Source organism: Sus scrofa, chromosome 9, assembly GCF_000003025.6.
Source record: "Sus scrofa isolate TJ Tabasco breed Duroc chromosome 9, Sscrofa11.1, whole genome shotgun sequence".
Classification (NCBI taxonomy): domain Eukaryota; kingdom Metazoa; phylum Chordata; class Mammalia; order Artiodactyla; family Suidae; genus Sus; species Sus scrofa.
The window spans coordinates 25,198,438-25,211,229 of record NC_010451.4 but is presented as its reverse complement, the minus strand read 5'-3'; the positions used below and the strand labels follow the sequence as shown (position 1 = coordinate 25,211,229).

The window sequence follows — 12,792 nt, the reverse complement described above, 5'->3', positions numbered from 1 at the left end:
GCCTCAGCCAATCCGGGGAGAGCTCTGGGGCTCGGATGACGCTGCAGGGTTTTTCCACCTTGAAGGAAGAAGGCCTTGGTAAACCCCAGGAGAGGGCAAGGTAGCTAAGGCTAAGGCTAAGTAGCTAAGGCTACTCCCAAAGGTGGAATCGCCTGCTGGTTGACAGTCATCAGCAGCCGGCACTCCCTGAAGCAGGAGAGGTGGTGTCTCAGCCCTGAGCGTCCTGCACAGCGCACAACACAGTATCTACTATGGTCAAGAGCAGTCACAGAGGCCACGCGTGTGCAAAACTATTAGAGGGTCCTGCTTGGTTTTCCACGGTGTCGGTGACTGCAATCACCCTTCAAGTAACCCTCTTCATGTACTTTTTTCTTTTCTTTTTTTTCTTTTTTGCTTTTTGGGGCTGGCTGCACCTGCCGCACATGGAAGTTTCCAGGCTGGGGGTCGCATTGGGACTACAGCTGGGGGCCTACACCACAGCCACAGCAACACGGGATCCCAGCTGAGGGCAATGCCAGACCCTTAACCCACGGAGCAAGGGCAGGGATTGAACCCACATCCTCATGGATACTACTCGGGTTTGTAACCCCCTGAGTTCACAATGGGAACGCTCTTCTTCATGGTCTTTCTATGCACAAAGTCTCATTCCACCAAACAAAAATATGACAACTTGATTCATCTGCTCCACAAACCCAGGAAAACCTTTACCATTTCCTGCCCGCTCACCCCTCCACTCCTCTCACAGACTAGGCTAGAGCAGACCAAGCCATCAGGATAAAGACAAAAATGCCTCTTGACCAGCAAGATCCCAAGTTTCTTGACCACCTTCCTCTTCCTGGGACACTGACATGTGAATTTCTATGGAAATCTCCATTCAGGCCATTCTGTCCTTGGGAGGTGACACTAAGCTACTGGAATCCAGGGGACCAGTGAAATGAGACGAGGCACACTTTTCACAGGGTGAATGTACAGCATGAGAAATAAGCACATGATCATCTCACTTCCTGATTTCCTGTTCTGTATATTTGACATTTATTATGAAACCCTGCTCCTGCTGCAGCCATCTCTTTGTCCCATCAAACATGACACAAATGTCTACTATTTCCCGTGATCCCTGTTTAGAAAGCCAGAAAAAAAAAATGATGATCCAGTAATATAATATGGGAAATAAGAGCTTCTTTGATGGGCTGCTGGTTGCTGATAAACCAATGTGTTGTCTCTCCAGTTTTACTCTAAATTTGCTAAAAGTGCAAAATGCTCTCTTACTGGTCCTCGCATCACTCAGCCCACCCCCCCCACCTCCTCCACAGAGGTTGCTGCTCAGGGCAGAGCAACTGGAAAATGTTCTAAGAATTCTGCCTTACTCCCTGAACGAAGAAACCATTTAGAAGAAAATGTCCATGAAAAATTCAATTCCTTGAGAAACACGCACGCTGTATCAGTTTGAAATACTTTGTCATATTGATGTCAGACTTTTCCAATTTTACAGTTAAAACAGGCCCCTTTATTCCAGCATTCAAGAACTCCATCAGGTGACCACAACTCATATTAATATTTTTATTGATTCATCTTTTTTTTCTGGCAGTTACCTCCTTTGAAGTCCTTTCCTCAAATCTGCTGATGTCCTTTGCATCTCCTGTACACGGGTCCTAACCTAAACTGTATATTCCTTTTAAATAAGGATCTATGGTACTTGTTTACAATTATTTATATATCTTTGTTTCTCACTCTAATGATTAGCATAAGTGCTCAGTTTGTATTTGCTCAATTTATTTTGTAGATTTTTTTTTTTTGCTTTCTTTTTCTTTTATTTTTTTAGGGGCTCATGCATGGCATACGGAAGCTCCCTGGCGAGGGGTCCAATTGGAGCTGTAGCTGCTGGCCTCCACCACAGCCACAACAGCGCAGGATCTGAGCCCTGTCTGCGACCTACACCACAGCTCACAGCAACACCGGATCCTTAATCCACTGAGCAAGGCCAGAGATCGAACTTGGATACTAGTTGGGCTCCTTACCACGGAGGCACAACGGGAACTTCTTGTGAACTGTTTCTGAGGTTGATTAAAGCACAAAGTTCCTACAATGAACTAGTAAAACAGAAAGAGAATGAAAACCTTAAAATCAAAGACGAGGAGATGCTACAATCATGCCAAATGGAAGGCTCAACATAAGCGCCAGAGTTTCAATGTGGGGTCCGGGCCTCCCAGAAGCCAAGAGGACAAAGAAGATAGGAAGTGTCCTAGTTATTAACAGAAAGAAGAAAGCAGAACAGGTCTAACAAAGCCTTAATTGGGGCATGATTCAAGTTATCTTTGTTACTCTCAACAAGGGACTTGATCAGGAGAAGTGCCGTCAACATTTCACAGAAAATGCAGTCGAAAATTACATCTCTTGTTTCCCACAGGGCCTGTTCAAATATGGTGATGGTCACATCCTTTCAGCTAGAATTTACTGCAACCTAACAGCTTCTGGCTAAAGAAATGCTGTCAGTGTCAATGCTGGGTCTACACCCATATTTCTACAGAAGTTCCTTCCTAGGGAATACCCTCCTCCCTGATCTTCAGCTGTTGAAAACTTATCCTTTCTTCCAGGCTCAGGTGGAAACCCACACATGGCCTCCACGAAGCCTTCCTTCATCCTGCTGACTTCTTACTCTGCCTTCATGTGACAGCCGCATATACAGCACTTACCACTGTCGTCTTTGTATTGCTTTAAGGTTGTCCAGGAAGCGTGCTTTTCTCTGCAATCGGGTGTTACGGTCGATTAAAGATGGCCGCGATTACTTTTGCTGCTAGAGGAGGCATCAGCTGCCCTCCCATTGAATCTGGGCTGACCTTAGGGACGCGCTTAAATAATAAAACATGGTGGAAGTGGTGTTATGTCCATTCCAGGTCTGTGCTCTCAGACAGCTGGCCACTTCTATTTTGCCACCCTCTGAGAAGCCTAAGCCATGTCGAGGTGCTCTGATCAGTAGTCCCAGGGGAGCCCAGCCTTCCATCCATCCCCATCAAGGACTAGGATATGATGAACTCTCTTGGACCCTCTAGACCCGTTCATCTGCCGGCTGAGTACCATCAGGCGATCTCCATCAGCATCATGCAGATCAAAGACCTCCCACTTGAGTCCTGTCCAAATCCTCAGCCAACAAAATCTTGAGATCTAATGAAATGGTGCTCGTTTTAAGCCACTTAATTCGGGGGAGGGGGCGGTTTGTTATGTAGCATTTGAGAGGAAACCACAAGCATCCTGAGGCTGCAATTAGGATTCTACTTCACTGCTTCATTTACTTCCACGAATAACCACGGAGTGAGTCACCACTACCTACAAGGTACTATTACAGGAGCTGGAGATACAATGCAATTAATATGACAACACCTCTGTCTTTTTTTAAGCTGACATTCTAGCGAGGGAGATGGACAACGAGCATGAAAGCAAATGATGCTACTTCTCTAACATCCAAATTGCCAGGCCCAGAGCTAGCAGTAGAAAGTGACTGAGGAACGATCTGCTTCTGTTCCCCACGGCATCGCTCCTCATGTCATTCAGTTTTACCTAAAAGCAAAAATCGTCATTGAACCCAAGTATTCGGAAGACGAAGCTATTAACAAGACAAGTCAGATGAGCCAAAGAGGTGTATCAACCACGCATTTCTGAACAATAGGTACAATGAAAGGATGTTTACCCACTTCTCAAAAGCCGTGTCTCTTTTACCTGTGAAGCCCTTGAACTTTTATTAGGAAATGGGGGGGCAGAGCCCCAGGTTTTCAGAAATGTAGGTTCGTCCCTAAGCAGGGCAGAACGTATTGCTCCATAAAATGTCAACATCAAAACAATATCGAAAAAATAATTACAGACCGTGTTAGTGTTGTAAGCTGATAAGGACCAGATGGTCTTTTGTATTTATGGTTTTCCTTGTGCATACAAATGCTTTGGGGATCTCATTAGCCTTCTACAAAACTCAAACTGGGTAATTACTATCATTATCCCCTTTTCAAATAAATCTGAAGTCTAAACTGCAATTATGTTTTTTATCTTACATTTCGTAGTCACATATTTTAAGAATTGTTCTTTGCCATCTACTCAGAAAACTTCTTAACATGAACTAAAGTAACTAAATGCAGGAGGATGATAAACAAGAGCCTTTTTTTTTTTTAAAGGATCCTTCTGTTATAGGAAAATGCTGACAACCACCGAAGCACTTTTTCAGCCAGAGCCCTGCTTCTGTCACATTTTCACTCCAATCAAGAATAAAGTCCCTGTTCCCCGAGACTTGATACTTCCACTTATGCTTTGCACAGCAAAAGAGAAGAATTTCCACATGGAGACACAACCAGTCACGCATGTTAGAGAAAGGAGCCTCCACGAGATGCAATGTGGCAGCCGTTTCAATTAACTTCTGACTCTGCCCCCGAAGTGCGCTACCTGGGCTGGCGATGAGCTGTGGAAAAGGAGCAGAGCCCATTAACAAGGCTGGCCTGTCATCTTTATTGGATTTTTGGCCTCGGGACAGTGGAATCACGTGGTAACGACTCAGGACTGCAAGGCGAGGGAGACGTAATCGCGTGCCCCCGAGAACTCATAACAGAGAATTCGTGACATTCAGGTGAGAAATACGGGAGGGGGTGTGTAGGGGCGGGGGTGTCCCAAAGCACCTGTTTCATTCCAGGCCCGAGGCCAAGGATGAGAGGTGATCGGGGGCTATATACGTCTTCCCTGACAGGCCAAAACATGGACAATGACAAGGGATGAGGAAACCATCACCGCTCTTGCCACAGCTCCCGGCATGAGGGTCGAGAGATTTCAGAATGTCTGGCAGACATCTCAGGATGTAACCACGGTTACTGGTCCAGAGAGCAACATCCAAAAATAGTTGGCAGAGGGAAAATTCCAGATGATGAACCGGAACTGAGGGGGGTGCCTGGCCCTGGGGACGCACTTCCACTAAGAGCCGCTGTGTGTCGATGCAGACCCCAGAGGCGGCCCCCTGGCCTGCCTGTCAGAAGGACAGCTCTGGGGCTGCCTCCCTGGACACTGCCCTGGGCTGCCCTGGCCCAGACAGTGACAAGGATGGCTGCAAGTTCAGACTTTACATTCCCCAATAGGATGGCAGCAACCCTGTGCAGCCCACTGCAAAGAATCTCCAAGGCATGCATTCACTCTTCCAGGTAACCAGCAAATATTTACCAGGCATCTTCTTAGGGCTGTGCACGGGGTGAGGTGCTTTATGCCAGTTCAGGTGTCAGGGTAAATACTTGGCCTTACCAATATTGTCATCATAAAATGAGTTAGAGACGCAGCCCAACACCATGGCAGAATCAAAGTGCACGGGGCGGCATGCACCCACAGGGCTCTGGTCTTTGTGTTGGGGGTTTTGTCAGGCAAGGGGCTCTCTGAGTTCATGTACCTCCTTGTAATCGCGTCTCATCACTTGCACAGCTATTTTTACAGTGTCTCTTGAGCAGCACATCTCTCTTGTTGGAAGTAAGACAGATGCTACTATTTCAATTTTACAGATGGATCAGAGGCATGAAGGGACTTGTTAGAAGCTAGACAGCAGGTAAACAGGACTCACACCCAAGTCTTCTCACGACAAACCCAGACTTTCCAGACAATTCTCTGCCTAATGCAGCTTGTGCTGAAGCCTCTGTACAGAAGTTTGGGTGCCAGGGCTGCAAGGCATCACGAATGTAACCTCTTGCTTTTAAAGTTGCAGGTCCAGGGTCCCAAAAAATCTGAATCAGGGCAGGACCAGGATATCTGCCTTAATTAACCTGCAATCTGATAGAGCATGAAGAGCAAAGGTTGCAGCTGACAAGCCTAGGTTCAAGTCAGTCTGGCTGGGATGAGCTTCATCAAGTAACCTAACCTCTTGGAGAATCTGTTTCCCCCTAGGTAATCATACCTGTGGGTAAGTAGCAATTAATAGTCAATCGAAAGCACGCTAGGGCTGACCTCACGTATACCGCTTCATGTCTTCACTCATACCGCCTCCCAGGGTCAGGACGAGCATGGAATGAGATGCTGGGGATAAGGCACAAGTGCAACATCTAGCATGGAGTAAGGATTAGTTCTGTTCCTCTTTCCATCACACTCCCCTGTACGTTCTGTCTACTCTGTAAAGGCGAGGAGAGTGTGTTTAAAAGTTCCCATCACCGGACTACCCCGGAACTCTGAGCATCTAGGAAAAGCCTCATTCACACTCAGTGTCAGGGAGGAAGCCAGAGGGAAGCGCCAGGCATGACCCAGTCTGTTGTCTCTCCAGGAGGGAGAGGGAGACACCGTGTCCCTGTGCCCTCCGGACACGCTTGGCCATCCTCAAACGGGCAGTAGTGAGTGGTTCAGGGTGTGTCCTTGTCGATGGATGCAAACTAAAGGGGAAAATAATAGCCACAACCTTTGCACTATCATAAGCATTTCTTGCTCATTTAAATATATTCTCAATTCTCTGGTTAGGATGAAATCCAAATCACCTTCTAACAACCATCTAGCAGAGTGGGCTTTTGGCCAGTCCATGGGCTTTGTGAAGCCTGGATAATTGAGATGACAGTCCAGTTTTGCATTGGAGGTTAAAAACATCAAATTGTATCATGTCTGTGTCCTGATGGTGATTCACCCTGTCGGCTTGCTCTGTTGGTGGGGCAGGTTGGCTGTGCACCCACATGAGGGCATCTTTGAGTCATGGTACCCGGGGACCCAAAGGCAATTATGGCGCAGGGTGAAGATGAGAAGGATGAGGCTTTAAGGCCAAGGAACTTCTGACAGGTACTTTTTCCCTACCTGCATCCATGGATGCCGTGGATCACTTCCCCAAGTTTCACAAAAGCAGAGCACAAAAGAATATTCACAGGCCCATCTCAGATGCATGCATCTCACAACTAACCACAGTGGCTCCCATTTGCGGGGACAGACATGTGGTCCAGGTTGGACCAGTGCCTCTCGTAGGAATTCAGTCTTTCTCAAAGGACTCCTACAGTGTGCTCTGTGATCCCCTTCAAACCCGGGTTCTACAGGTCTCAGCATCTTAGCAGTAATCAGTATGTTGAAACAATTTTTTCAGCTAACCTAACAGCTATTCTTTTTGTTTATTTTAAAGTTATAGTAATAAACTTCCCTTCCAAACTTAATGCACACGATAGAGTCACAAAATGGCTCTAACAGGTGGGCAGAATGGTTATATGTGTGTTTGACCAGGAGCTCCCCCAAAAGATGAGACTACATCCTCTTAACCCTCAGAACCTGTCCATGGGAACTAACTTGGAAAAGAATCTGCATATGTAATTAAGTTAAGAATCTTGAAATGAGATCATCCTGGATTATCTGGGTGGACCCTAAATACAATGCCAGGTGTCCTTAAAAAAAAAGAAAGCAAGCGAGATTTGAAACACAGAGGGGCAGGACATATGAGATGGAGACAGAAACTGGAGTGATGCAGCCACAGACGCCTGGAGGAAGGGCTCCTGGAGCCACAGAAGGTGGAGGAAGCAAGAATGGATTCTCTCCTGGAGCCTTCAGCCAGCGCACGGCTTTTCCAGACTTTGATTTTAGATTTACGGTCTCTAGAATGATGTGAGAATACTTTTCTTTTCTGTTTTTTTAAATCAAAGTATAGTTGATTTATAGTGTTGTGTCAACTTCTGCTATATAGCCAAGTGACCCAGTCATACATATATATATGCATTCTTTTTCTCATACTGTCTCCTATCATGTTGTATCCTGAGAGACTGGATATAGCTCCCTGTGCTGTACAGCAGGACCTCACTGCTCATCCATTCTACATGTAATAGTTTGCACCTACCAACTCCAAACTCCCCGAGAATACATTTTTTTGTAACTGTAAAGTCATCAAGTTTGTAGGAATTGGTTACAGCAGCCCTAGAAAACTAATACAGTATTTATAGCATGTATATATGTAATGTATATATATCTATATCTAAGTATCTGTATCTGTTTCTCCCTCTCTCTCCCCTTCTTCCACCCTTCCCCTGCTGTGTGTGTGCGTGTGTGTGCGTGTATGTGTGTGTATGTGTGTGTATTATATGGTGAACATATTGTTTTATTACATGGGATCTCAATTCTTTCATTATCCTGGTTTGTATGATGAGACAAAAAACAAGAGATTGTCATGCATTGACCAACTGCATTCGTCAACCATGGCTTATATGAAGGTGCTAAGTAATTACACTGGGGCTCTTAAAATAGGAAATGAGTAGAAAGACAATACTGGATTATCGCTTACCCAGAAAGAATCATGAAATGCTAAGCAAAGTTAAGGAACTTGAAAGAATTTGAGCTAACCACATTAATAAAACATACATTCAGCTGCAAATGCAGAGTATGCTCTCTCTATAAAGGGATATACAGCATGAAGCTTAGAATGATGGTTCAAATAAAGTATTTTGCAATTCCATGTCCTTATTTTTATGTGTATGCCTTCAGAGTAAAACTTTCTGATAGATTTCTAACCTGTTCTACAAACAATAAAATAATAGTCACAATGGTTATAATTCATGATTACTGAGCATTTACTATGATTCAGGTACCAGGCCAAGCTCTTTACATGCAGTATATTTTGTCTGATGAATCCACATCGAGGCCCCGAGACACACCCAAGCTGGCAGTCATTATGATAAGCAGGAGGGACAGGCCTCTGCCCTTCTGCTGCTGGGCCCCAGTGCTCCAGACCCTAAAGAGTACATAGGGGGCCTGGGGCAGCAGAATCTAAAACCTGTTGTAAGACCCTCTCATGCACTTATTTATTAATTAAAAAAACATTTATTTTTTATTTTTTATCTTTTTTAGGGCTGCACTCAAGGCATATAGAAGTTCCCAAGTGAGGGGTCGAATTGGAGCTGCAGCTGCGGGCCTACAGCAATGTGGGATCCCAGTCACATCTGCGACCTACACCACAGCTCACAGCAACACCGCTGGATCCCTGACCCACTGAGCAAGGCCAGGGATCCCACCCACATCCTCATGGATACTAGTCAGATTGGCTTCCGCTGTGCCACAATGGGAACTGCCCCTCTCATGTACTCAGAATCTGTGTCAGGACCTTGACATGGCCTGTCCAAATTCCACATCCCAAATGAGCTGAAGACAGAAAAACACTAAAAAAAAAAAAAAAAAATTATGGTACTGAAATGCATACTTCCAGGAACTGGGAGGTATTAAAAGGATGAGCAGGGTTTGGGCAGGAAGAGTGGGATAAAGGTCATTCCAAAGAGGAGAGGTCAGGAGGCAGAACACGAAGGTTCATCCGGGAATCTGTGCTGGTACTGACCCCGGATGTCTCTGAGGCCAAACTCATGTGTCAAGTGTAACCCACGCCCTTTCCTGGAAGGTGAGGAAATAAAATTTCAGACTAGAAAACACCTTTGTGAAGGGATTAGGAGTGAGCAGAATCCACGTAGTTCATCCAATAAAGTGCTTATTCTCAAAGGCAACAGACAACCTAGAAACACCACAGCGAGCTGGTGAAGGACTGAAGAGCACAGGACATTGAGAAGAGAAGGCCCCAGAGACCCTCAAACTCATGTTCCTCACTGGTGGGGAGATTCACGTGACTCTTAGACATTTCTGCTGAAGGGGTATTTCTCTCTTCGGGTATACTGCCAAGCACCGTGCTCAGAGAGTAGATGGCTACCAGCAAAGCTGGCAGGCCAGGTGGGCTAGGGGCATCAAAGAGGGGGGGGGGATAGGGAGAGAGATGGAGATAGGGGGTGAGGAAGAGAGAGAGGTGTGATGCTGAATTTTTCACACCCACATTGCTGTGCTCTTTGCTGAGAACTACGGGATGCTGAAATGCTCCCTGAATTGCAGGAAGAGGCATGTGGCTCTCTGGGCATTCGTGATCCTTAAAGTATAATTATTAGACCAGAGGAATCAGGTTTTATTTACTCCAACATAAGAAGAATGAGGGCAACATTAAAGACAGTACCAGGAAATCTTGCTCTAGAGTGGCAGATACTAAATCTGAAGTCCCTGAGATCCTAGATGGCACTGTCATTATTGTTTGTCCCCCCCCCCCCGCCACATGTCTATGCTGACCCACCTGTTAGGGAAGGGCTAGAAGGTTGATTCCAGAACAAGAGGGGATTTGGTCCGGCTCAATTCTTCTGTCTCTGCCTCAGGCTATCAGCATCAACATATGTATCATACTGTAATAAGAAATTAATGCACGAATCTGGAGAAATGTGGGAACACAGGGAAGAAAAGATGCTGACTGTGCTTGGGAGTATGGATCTGCGCCTTCTCAATTAGACAGGGCCAATGTCAGGATAGGAGGAGGTCTGAGAGGTTAAAGGATCCGTGAACAAGTATCATCACATTCTGAAACACGACTAATGTCACCACCAGACCAATCATCACCGAGTGCCTTTACTGCACTTTTGGAAGAAGGGATTGATGCGTATTGGAAAACAGGTACGCAGCCCACAGCGAGTCCACTTTCACTTCCTCCTTCATGTATGTGTACAATCCTGAAAAGCAAAATCCACCTCAGAATGTCTTCATGACGTCTGAAAACTATTCCTGACATTGACGTCTGCTTGGATGCATGCTCATATGTTTCCAATCCAACTATAAAATCCACAGCGGCCCCAAATGTGTAGAAGGAGGTGGAAGAAACCACAGGTGAGAATTCCTGTTCATTTGGATTGAAGTACGACAGTGCCAGACGTGGCTTTCCCCAAGTATAAAATCTGGACTCCATGAAGTCCAAGTTTATGATACAGGATGGCTTACTCGATTCACTTAGAGGTAAAGAGAGAAGCCGAGAAAGGCCCTCAAGACGGACAGTCATCATGGGATATACTTGATATTTAGCAAAGGCCAACTGATGCGGGGATGAGAATAAAGAATGCTCAATAAAAAGTCCTAAAGTAGGGCTCCGACTACTTTATTGCACTTGGGTCAAGATCATGTTCAATAGATCATGAAAGACAGGAGTTCAAGGTTCTGTAGATACTCGCATACACATGTCTGTTTGTTCTCTATATTATTTCATGTAGCTTCAGTTTAACATGCAGGTAGGCACCCTAGCACTCAGTCCAATGAGTCCCCCTCGACCTTTTCAAAAGGCATTTCAATGAGCTCTGTGTCTTGCAAATTGAGGTCAATAAAATCCCTGCAATGAGATAGATGCACATGAACCAGGTGACCAGATGCAGCACAGGTACTGGTGAAGTTCAAGGCTCTGTTACCTGAAGGAGAGATGTGCTGCACTATATTAAGGTTATAAAAAGTGATAGTCACCCAACTTGCAGCTTTTGCTAAGAGTCAGTTTTATTTCCAGTTGCTTCATATGCCTGACATGTTAGTTCATTTACTTGAAAAACAAAAGTCCCAAGCATAATGAGGTGATAGCATTATGCGGACACATGAGAGAGTCAGAATTATTTCCAGAGCACAGAAAACATGCAGAAGCTCGGCAAGGTAAGCTAAGCCCCATTATTATTCACAGTTATCTTGCTCTTGTCTTCTTTGGAGAGTTTCATAAACCACATGGCAGTGAATACTCACCAAGGGCCTACAGTTCTTTCAGCTCCTAACACTCTATGTGGGTGTCTGATCATAAGGTACTTGGCTGCTCAGCGGAAATGAACGTGGTTTTGCTCTTTATCAAGCCCTGCTGTGAAGAAGGCATTGGTGACATCAGTGCCATTAATGAAGGAGGCCTCATACGGTGATTGTTAGTCTTCGTAATGACTCATCGCGAAAGTGAGAGAGTGACAACCTTTTCGGAGAGAGAGGGAGCAGGTATATTGTCTCACTTTTGTTATTAAGGGAAACGAAGGGTGGAAAAGGGGGATTCCTCCTTCCTGCTGCCCCCTGTTAGCCATTCTCTCTTCTAAGATAACAGGACCGGGCTCTGAGAGGAAGGGAATGCAAGAAGTTTGGTACTTTTTCCTAAACCAACATTCGATGGAACATTGGTTTTTTTCAACCATTCACTCGATGCCTGACACCACCTCCTCAACGGGTGGTCAGCTTCATGAGAGCAGGGACTGTCTTCTCCTTTTCATTCATCTTTGAACCCCACCTATCTCACTTGGGTCCTGACTTTGCCAGGATCATGCCTGGTATAGAATTTTTACTCAGTAAAGGTTTGCTGTAGTTGAATGAGGGTTCCTTTGAATGTTGCCACTAACGAGCAAGTTGGAGGAGGTTGGAGCAAGCACTCAGAAGGAAATGTCAATGGTAGAAATAAGAACTGGGCACATGCTGTGTTTGCAATGACAGCCAGATGCCCAATTAGAAAGGATAGACAGGTGCAGCACTGAAATCCTGGGGAATAGTGATATTTGGAGCCAAGACAACTTAATTTTACTTAGAATCGGTCATTAGTCATTGAAATCAAGAACCAGCTAAGGCTAACAATGAAAAGGACACAGGTGGATTGTCATCATGACTCTTGACAGAAACGGGCTTCCTGAGCAATCCAATTTGCACCTTCACCCAAACAAATGGAAGACGTCTAAAGCCTGACGCCCAGGTCAAGCAAAGTGTCCAGTGAATTCCAAACTGCAGTCAATAGAGAGCCCAAGGGCTGTTTTGTTGTGACCCACATGGGAAGTCTGTCCCGAGGGCTGTTTTGAATCTTGCTGACTTTATTATTATTTTTGAGCAACGCATTGATTTCTCCTTTATTGTTGGATCGTTGTTTCTCAGAAACTAGCCGAGGCCCAGGGATGTTTTTGAGAGCAGCTAAAACTCACTGCTCAACAGGTAGGAAGCTCGAATGTGTCTAAATTCTATTTAAACCTCTCAAGCCATACTCATCCCTGATGCATT

At 45.3% G+C, this 12,792-nt stretch overlaps 1 protein-coding gene across 1 annotated transcript in view; it reads right to left on the bottom strand.

Moving 5' to 3' along the window:
* Nucleotides 1-12,792, bottom strand: part of FAT3 (FAT atypical cadherin 3) — a 704,031-nt gene that overhangs the window by 265,195 nt on the left and 426,044 nt on the right.